The sequence below is a fragment of the Anomaloglossus baeobatrachus genome, chromosome 7 (genome assembly GCF_048569485.1).
Source record: "Anomaloglossus baeobatrachus isolate aAnoBae1 chromosome 7, aAnoBae1.hap1, whole genome shotgun sequence".
Taxonomy (NCBI): domain Eukaryota; kingdom Metazoa; phylum Chordata; class Amphibia; order Anura; family Aromobatidae; genus Anomaloglossus; species Anomaloglossus baeobatrachus.
In genome coordinates, this window is record NC_134359.1 from 40,774,319 (window position 1) to 40,783,746 (window position 9,428).

Genomic DNA, 9,428 nt, shown 5'->3' on the forward strand with positions numbered 1-9,428 from the left:
TCGTAGCCCAATCGAGCTTTTGTCTTAGTAATTATTCTACAGCCTTCTGACCATTCTTACAAGAAAGGCTCTTTTGTTCTTTCTTTGTCAACAGCGGCACCGATTGTTCATAATCTTTAATCCGTAGCAAGTGACCATTGCTAGTCACATTAGTGGTGAGCCGCCCGCTTATCACTCACACTGGTTATGTTGTTTTATTAATCCGGCCAGGAACGTCAGTCGACACGGGCTTCATATTTTTAAGCTAATCATTACAGCAGTACCAGTAAACTTAGGTAGAAGATATAATTTATCCTACTCAGTTAACCAGAAAAAAATCCCCAATGAGTATCAATCGTTCATTATGTCTAGTGACACAGTGACATTAGAAGGGACAGTATTACTAGTATTAACCCAAAAATTGGTAGATTTGCAGTTTAGCTAAGAATTAAGGGGTACTTTGCACGTTGCGACATCGCTACTGCTATATTGTCAGGGTCAAATCGAAAGTGACGCACATCCGGCGCTGGTAACAACGCCGCAACGTGTAAAGTCTAGATGCGCCGATAAACGATCGCAAAAGCGACGAAAATCGGTGATCTGTGTAGTGTCAGTCATTTCCATAATGTCGCACCAATAGGAGATACGATGTGGTTCCTCGTTTCTGCGGCAGCACAATTCGCTGTGTATGAAGCCGCAGGAGCAAGGAACATCTCCTTACCTGCCTCCACCGGCTATGTGGAAGGAAGGAGGTGGGCGGGATGTTTACGCCCCGCTCATCTCCGCCCCTCCGCTTCTATTGGCCGCCTGCCGTGTGACATCACTATGACGCCGCACGACCCGTCCCCTTAGGAAGGAGGCGGGTCGCCGGCCAGAGCGACGTCGCAGGGCAGGTAAGTGCGTGTGAAGCTATCACAAGATATCGCATGTGCGACGGGGGCGGGTACTATCGCGCTCGGCATCGCTAGCCGATGCTAGCGATGTCGCAACGTGCAAAGTACCCCTAAGTTTTTAGCCAAATAGGTAATTTTTTTTACTTTTTACAAAATTTTGTTCCATAAATCAATAGTACACATGAAAATGAGAAATTTTGTAACATATCTTATTAGGGAGATCTGCTTTTATCTCCGCCATTCTTCATTCATGGATAAAACGTGTCTTCGGTGAATACCCACTTTAACATTACTGAGATAGGAAATGACAGTTGGTTCTCATAAGGTTCTATGGAGGAAGGAGGAGCTTAAGGCAGACACGAACATTCCGCTGCAAGTTCTCCTAAAATGACAGTTGAAATTTAAATTTTGAAAAAGTAGCTTAACCCCTTACTGATGTGCCGCCCCGGCGCAGACCGGGGTGCTCGGATTCGGGGTGGTAGGGGCTCGAGGGGTCCGGACCCGGGCTCGGCAAACACTCCGATCCTTGAAAGGGGATTATTTACAGGGAGAGGTTTGTGACGCCACCTGCGGATTGCGGTAATGGGAGTACCGTCGCTGCTGGAAGGAGTACCGGAGCAGATGGTGTGGAGCAGCAAGGTGTCAGTCCCTCCGCAGGTAGGGAAGCCCTCGGCATCCGGGGTTTTGGTGGATATTTGGGAGCGCAGGGTGTAGGGGACCAGGGTACTCACTGTGAGTAGTCATGGTGCAGGATGAGGATTATAAAGCAGACACTCACACTGAAGATAAACCAGAGACTCTGTGCATCACAGTCACTACGGGGAGCCCGTCCAGGTATCCTCTCCCACCGGTGTCACTTGGTAATCCGGAGCCGCCTACGGGCACAATTTAGTTGTCTGTTGTGGCCCCTTGGCTTGAAGCTGTTAGAGCCCAGCTCACTATGTATAATGTAGCTGTGCTCTTGATGGCTGGCACTTGGGATTTCAGTGGGCTGCTTTACTGGAAAGCCCTATCCCCCGCGGTGTGATGACGCCTTCAATCTCTGAGCTCTTAGGGAAGTTCATAAAGATACTCTCCCTCCCAGGTTAATTATCAGGACGTTGAATCGGTTCCTGACCTAGGGTCCTGTACCCCGTCATGCTCGGTACCGGTCATTTCTGATGCCGACAGTCCTCCTGGACTTTGTCCGTTGCACCCTTTTCCAATGTCACTGCCACCGATTCCCGTCTCCTCTGGCCCCGGACCACCGTCTGCGACCCAACCTCGGTCTAGCTCTCCGAGAGCTACTACTCCAGCTCCTCACACCTTGAGGGCTTTTACTACTCTGCTCTATTTCCCTCCCACCAGTCTGCCTAACCCCTAGGTGGGTGGCCCAATTCCAGTTTGACCAACCCACTGGTGTGTCTGACAGGTCATGATGTGAGGTGTTGATTGGGATTTGTGGTGCTGATGGTAGTGATGGTAGTGACACCGGTTTCTGGGAACCTGGAACCATAAGGGGTAGGCCCGGCACCCTGGGTGAAAGGATGCAGTTCCATGTGGCACCCTGATATATTCAGGGGCGCCACACTGACATAGGAAGTGCTGGTACATCCAAGGCCGTGTCCCTGCCTTTGAAGCGGGCTCATACATTGAGCCCACATCTTTTCCCGCACATGGCGGCTGATCTGTGGAGGTGTTGTAGGGAAACTGAACACTTACTGCAGAATGGCAGCTGATGTTGGCTGGTCCCAGCAAGGGGACAGTTTGGGGATATTTTGTTGTCATCAACGGTCTCTTTGAGCATATACTAATTGTCCAAAGCAGACAACTCAACAATTTTAAAGATCTTGTTTCAGAATGATTATTTCTTATATATAGTATGTCTCACATCATCATAAAATACTACTCCTCGTAGTAAGGTAACTTATAATAACGCACTCATCAATCTCTGTTACACATCATTAATGAACCATTACTTGCTTTGAATTGCTTTTATTAGAAAATGTCACACCCATCATTCTATTTTTAATACATTTTAACAAAAAGTAATTTGATCTTTACCCAAAACATGTTCTTAATTACAGATACTAATGAGCGCCAAAGGATGACTCATGGAAGGCTCTGAACGCGTAATTAATATAAATCGCATGCAAAACTTGATTACTTTGCAGATGGTGAGAGATGTGGGGAAGTATTAATTCATCGCCTACCAGGAGATTTTTTAACGACTGTTCTATATAAAGAGATTCTGTGTATAAAGTCACTGTGATCAGAACATTACTCACTAAATATTATCAACCTCTTACAGGGAAGTCAGATTGTGACCAGCTGATCGCTGCAGGTCCAGCTTTTTAAACAAAGACTATCATTTTCACTACAGCGGCCACTACAGGTGAAATGTAGAATTACATGGTGTCTATTGAAATCATTTATAGTGGGAGGTCTTGATTAGGAGCCCCCATTTATGACATGCATGTATCCTAATTAGACATTATGGTGACTTGTTTTAGTATATATGTTTTGAGAAACATTGGTAAAATAAATATTTTATAACATTGGATTCCTGGTTTATCCATCCGGGGGCAATGTCTGTGTAGAGTAGAGATAAGCAAATCAATTCTCAGGACCATCGATCAGCGTCCAGATGAGTGGTTCTGTGGACCACTTGCTCTTCACCATACTCTCTACTCTGATAAGTAGGCCTGATAATTATTATTATTATTATTATTATTATTATTATTATTAATAATAATAACAATAATTGTATTCATTTATATAGCGCTATTAATTCCACAGCACTTTACATACATTGGCAACACTGTCCCCATTCGGGCTCACAATCTAAAGTCCCTATCTGTATGTCTTTGGAGCGTGGGAGGAAACCGGAGAACCCGGAGGAAACCCACGCAAACACGGGGAGAACATACAAACTCCTTGCAGATGGTGTCCTTGGTGGGATTTGAACCCAGGATCCCAGCTCTACAAGACTGCAGTGCTAACCACTGAGCCACCACAAGACTGCAGTGCTAACCACTGAGCCACCTGCTGCCCCACCTGATGAAACATAAGCCACTCCACCTCAATGACATCACTCCAAGCGTACTAATTAAAGAAGGCACCATGATTCCAGCAGGTAAGAGGCAATTTGCAAAGCTCACATCCAGCAGCCATGGACCACTGATGACCACGGGACCAAAGTATTCATTGATTTCTACTGTGGCATTAGTATGTTCTCCCCATGTTTGGATTTTGCTCTGCAGCTTAATGGCTTACACTTATCCTAACTGCACAAAGCTGTCATGCCAGGGCAAAGGAACGCCCGACGTGTGTTGCAAGAGGAGGGGGTACACCAGGGAAGATGTAAAGGTAGGCACTGGCGCTAGGGAGAGGGGGGTAACCTAGTGTTTCCTAGCGTCCCTAGATGGGTCCTTCCCCACCGTACGAGCAACACATGACTAGGCCCTGGCTGACCCTAGACCAGCCCTGACTACTGAGCAGGCTAGCAAGACACTAGTCTTACTACTAAAATAAAGACAATTTGAGGAAGGAGAGACAAACAAGGGAGACAGATTCAACAAAAAGAACTTACATTTTTCTTCACAGAGGCACTTCACCGCATCTGCTGAAAAGATAATCACCACAGCTTTTCTCCAGAGACAGCACCTTTACAGGTCAGCATAGAATTAACTATAACCGGCATAGGAAAGAGTAAGGAGTGGGTTTACATAGCAGAAGGGCATGGCTGTAGCTGAGATTAAAGGGAACCTTTCACCTACTCACCTGCTGGGTGGTCAGGTCTAGTCCAGTTTGATGGGCGTCACTGGTGTTGACCCAGCACCTTTTCTCTCATTATGATCGCCATCCTCCTTTTTGCTTCGTGTGGATGATGCGTCCTACATCATACACACAGTGTCCTATGTTGCGCTCCTGCGCATGCACACTTCTCTCTGCCCTACTGAGGGCAGAGCACAGTACTGTAATGTGCAGGTGCGGGGAAAGGTCAAAAATTCCCGAGCTTGCGCACTACCATGCTCTGCCCTCAGCAGGGCATAGAGAAGTGTACATGTGCAAGAGCGAGGACACTGTGTGGATGACGTCATCCACAAGAAGCAAGAAGGAGTACGGTGATCCCAAGGATAGAGGAGGCGCCACCGGGTCAAGACTAGCAATGCCCATCGGACCGCCCCACAGGTGAGTAGGTGACATATTCCCTTTAACATCAACATGTCAAACTCTGCAGGATATAAAAGAAACCTTAACCCCTTCAGCACCTAACGGTGGGAGGGGGAGCACAGGGAGCTGTGACATCACCTATTGTGATTGGTGGATCCTATGTTATCAGCTGGCTGTGTATAAAGATGACACCTGTTATCTTGCCTCTGCTGATAGGGAGACTGCTGTAAATTGTTCCTGAAAAGACAGGAAGTATGTGTTTATAAATACCCTAATAGCCACTGTAAAAATAGCAAATTGTTGTTTGTTTTTTTGTTTTTGTTTTTATTAAGAGCGTAAAAAAAAATAAAAAAAATATTTTTTTTAAAAATCCAGGTAACACAAAAATCTGATTTGAACAATAGGTGATTTTCTGATGATAGTTTCCCTTTATGCAAAATTTACAATGTGGAACATACAATATACACAATTTAACTTACATCCTGCACAATACAGAAATATTAAAATAACACAAATTTGTATCATATGGTGTCAGTATACAATAAATATAGCTACAGAGTGCTATTGTTGTAACAAATGTAGAGTCCGCTCCAGCATTTTCACTAGTAGAAAAGTTAGAGCAACCTTTCTGGCTTCAATCATAATTATATACAAGCCCTAACACCTAAAGGACATGCAGTTGTGCTCAAAAGTTCACACACCCCGGCAGATGTTTTGCTTTCTTAGCTTTTTGTCAGAGAACATGAATGATAACACAAAATCTTTTTTTCCACTCATGATTAGTGGTTGGGTGAAGCCATTTATTGTCAAACTACTGTGTTTTTTCTTTATAAATCATTATAACCAAAAACATCCAAATGACCTTGAACAAAAGTTCACATACTCCAGTTCTTAATACCGTGATTTGCCCCCTCTAATATCAATGACAGCTTGAAGTCTTTTGTGGTAGTTGTAGATGAGGCTCTTTATTTTCTCAGATGGTAAAGCTGCCCATTCTTCTTGGTCAGATGGTAAAGCTGATTATTCTTCTTGGTCAGATGGTAAAGCTGCCTATTCTTCTTGGTCAGATGGTAAAGCTGCCTATTCTTCTTGGTCAGATGGTAAAGCTGCCTATTCTTCTTGGTCAGATGGTAAAGCTGCCTATTCTTCTTGGCAAAAAGCCTCCAGTTCCTGTAAATTCCCAGGCTTTCTTACATGAACTGCACATTTGAGTTCTCCACAGAGTGGCTCAGTGATATTGACATCAGGAGACTGAGATGGCCACTCCAGAACCTTCACTTTGTTTTGCGCTAACCAATGACAGTTTGACTTGGCCTTGTGTTTTGGATTGTTGTCTTGTTGGAACATCCAAGTATGTCCCATGCGCAGCTTCCGGGCTGAAGAGTGCAAATTTGCCTCCAGTATTTGCTGATAACGTGCTGCATTCATCTTTCCTTCAACTTTGACCAAGTTTCCTGTGCCTTTGTAGCTCACACATCCCCACATCTTCAGCGATCCACCTCCATGCTTTACAGTAGGAATGGTGTTCCTTTCATCATAGGCCTTGTTGACACTTCTGCAAACGTAACTTTTATGGTTGTGGCCAAAAAGTTCGATTTTGGTCTCATCACTTCAAATTACCTTGTTCCAGAAATTTGGAGGCTTGTCTCTGTGCTGTTTGGCGTATTGTAGGTGAAATATTTTGTGGCATTTGCACAGTAATGGCTCTCTTCTGGTGACTCGACCATGTAGCCCATTTTTTAAGAAAGCAAACTATCTGCCGGGGTATGTAAATTTTGGAGCACAACTGTACAAGCCCTAACACCCAAAGGACATATAGGCTGACCAGCCACATAAGAAAGCAAATTGATACATTGGTGATACTGTAAGGCAAGTATTTACTAATAAGTCATGCATTGTGGCAGTTGGCGGTATTTCACTATTAAATGCAGTGAATGTTATAGATTTGTTTTATTAAAGTTATAATGCCCTTGGCCACAGTGACATGCGATTGGTGTTTTAGAGGTTAAAACCTATGGAAAACCTTTGTCTTGAAAAAAAAAGTTTTATATGTGTGTGTGACTACTTCTACTTATAAAAGTTGCAAATCATCATTGCTTCATTTTCAGACCTCCTAATTTGCAAATTGAAACATACTTCTAAGCTCAGATATCTTGGACTGTCCCTCCCAGTAATACAGGCTGTTCTGTTGCCTTCACTAGCTTTCATGTATCAACACTATTTTTTGACTTTGCTGTTTTAGATTATAAAGTTTATATTAGATCTTTTTTCCATTATGTTGACTCAAAGTGATACTTTCCTCCTCTGCAGAGTCCATACATTCTCCCCTCTCACCTTATTTCTTTCTCCGCTATCTACACTCTGATAAGCTGGGTTTACACACTGCAACATCTCAAACGACATCGCTGTAACGTCACCGGTTTTGTGACGCAATAGCGATGTTGTTTGCGATGTTGCAGTGTGTGAAACCTATCAGCGACCTGGCCCCTGCTGTGAAGTTGCTGGAAGTTGCTGATCACTACAAGTCGTTCAGGACCATTCCTAGGTCCTTTGTTTCCCGCTGTGCAGCATGAAGTTTCAGTGTGTGAATCCTTTTCAGCGACTTTGTTAGCAACTTCCCTTTCAAAAGGCTGCTTATCAACGTCCCCAACAACCAGCTAGGTCGCTCTGCAGGTCCGGATCGCTGGTAAGTTGTTGGCCAGGTTTGCCGGGTTGAACGCTCACCAGAGACTTAGCAGAGACTTATGGAGATCGCTATTGCGTCACCAAACCGGTGACGTTACAGCGATGTCCTTTGCGATGTTGCAGCGTGTAAACCCAGCTATACTGCACAGCCAGCAAGAGCTATTCTTCCTGATATCTTTGGTGATTTATTTTCTCTCTGTACTCTGATCTGATCTGCCATGTACTACTCAACAAACGTTAGCTAGATTGCAGAAAAAAAACAGCCATGAGAAGTTTGCAATCAGATTGAAGTTAGAAGCAGCAGCACAACCAGCTACGTGAAGAAGCTGCACAGACTCTACAACAACAAAAATGGTTACATGTTATCAATGAAGACTATTTAGAAAGTTAAATAATCAAAGTTGAACAATAAAACAAAAATCATTGCCAAAGTGTCCATAGCTTTAAAAGAGATTATTTGCCCAAATATGTTTGCTTTTGTCTTCAAATATTTAAAGTGAACCTGTCAGGTGCAATAAGCACCCAGAACCACGAGCAGTTCTGGGTGCATATTGCTAATCCCTGCCTAACAATCCCTGTATATAGTAGCAGGGATAAAGAGATCTATAGAAAAAGTATTTCTAAAGATCCTTTATGATATGCTAATGAGCGCAGGGACTAGTCGAAAGGGCATTAGTTCCTACACTCACTCTGCCCTCTTAGCATGTTAGCACGCCGACAGAGGTGCGCTAACATGATATTCAATGCCTAATGTCATCAGCAGTGACGCGCATACCCGTGTCCATTGTCACCATTTTAGAATGCTTGGTTTATGGTCAGTGCGCATGATCAGAATGCCCCGCACTTCCGATCATGCGTACTATGAAGTCGGGTGTACGCGTCCCTGCTTCAAACTGGTATAGTGCGTATGACCGGAAGTGCCGGGACTTCTGATCCTGCACACTGATACAGTGACAATGGACACAGGTACGCACATTACCGCTGATGATGCTGGGCAATGGGCATTGAATAGCATGTTAGCACGTCCCTGTGGACATGGAGAGAGGGCAGAATAGGCGCAGGAACTAACGCCCTTGTGACTAGTCCCTGAGCTCATTAGCATAATATAAAAGATCTTTAGAAATACTTTTTCTAAAGATCTCTTTATCTATGCTAGTGTATACAGGGACCGTTAGGCAGGGATTAGCAATATGCAACCAGAACTGCTCGTGGTTCTGGGTGCCTATTGCACCTGACAGGGTCCCTTTAATTCTTAAGTCCAGTGACTGTGGGAAGAAATGGTCTGATTATTGGCAAACGTTTCTTAATTGACTTTTTTGCAAACAGTGTTGATGCAACTAATACCTTAAAGGTACAGTTGCAGGAAGGAATCACATCCCAAACAACCACTTAGTCTTAGAAAACAATAAATGGTGCAGCCAGGGGATAAGAGGATGCAAGGAAAATCAGTGAGACCAGGGGAGGTTGTGCTGGAGCCTGGAGAAAGCAGCTTGGTGCAGGGAACAGTCTCCAGAGTATAAGCTGTCCAGTAGCAGAGAGGTCTCACTGATTTTCCTTGCCTCCTCTTATCCCCTGGCTGCACCATTTATTGTTTGTGCCCTATCTCTGCATAATACCCATTTAATTGTCTACCTCAGGATTATTCTGTTGATAAAGGCTCACCACTGAGCCGAAACGTTGGCAATACTGATGGTTGACTATTTTTGCAAACTAAAT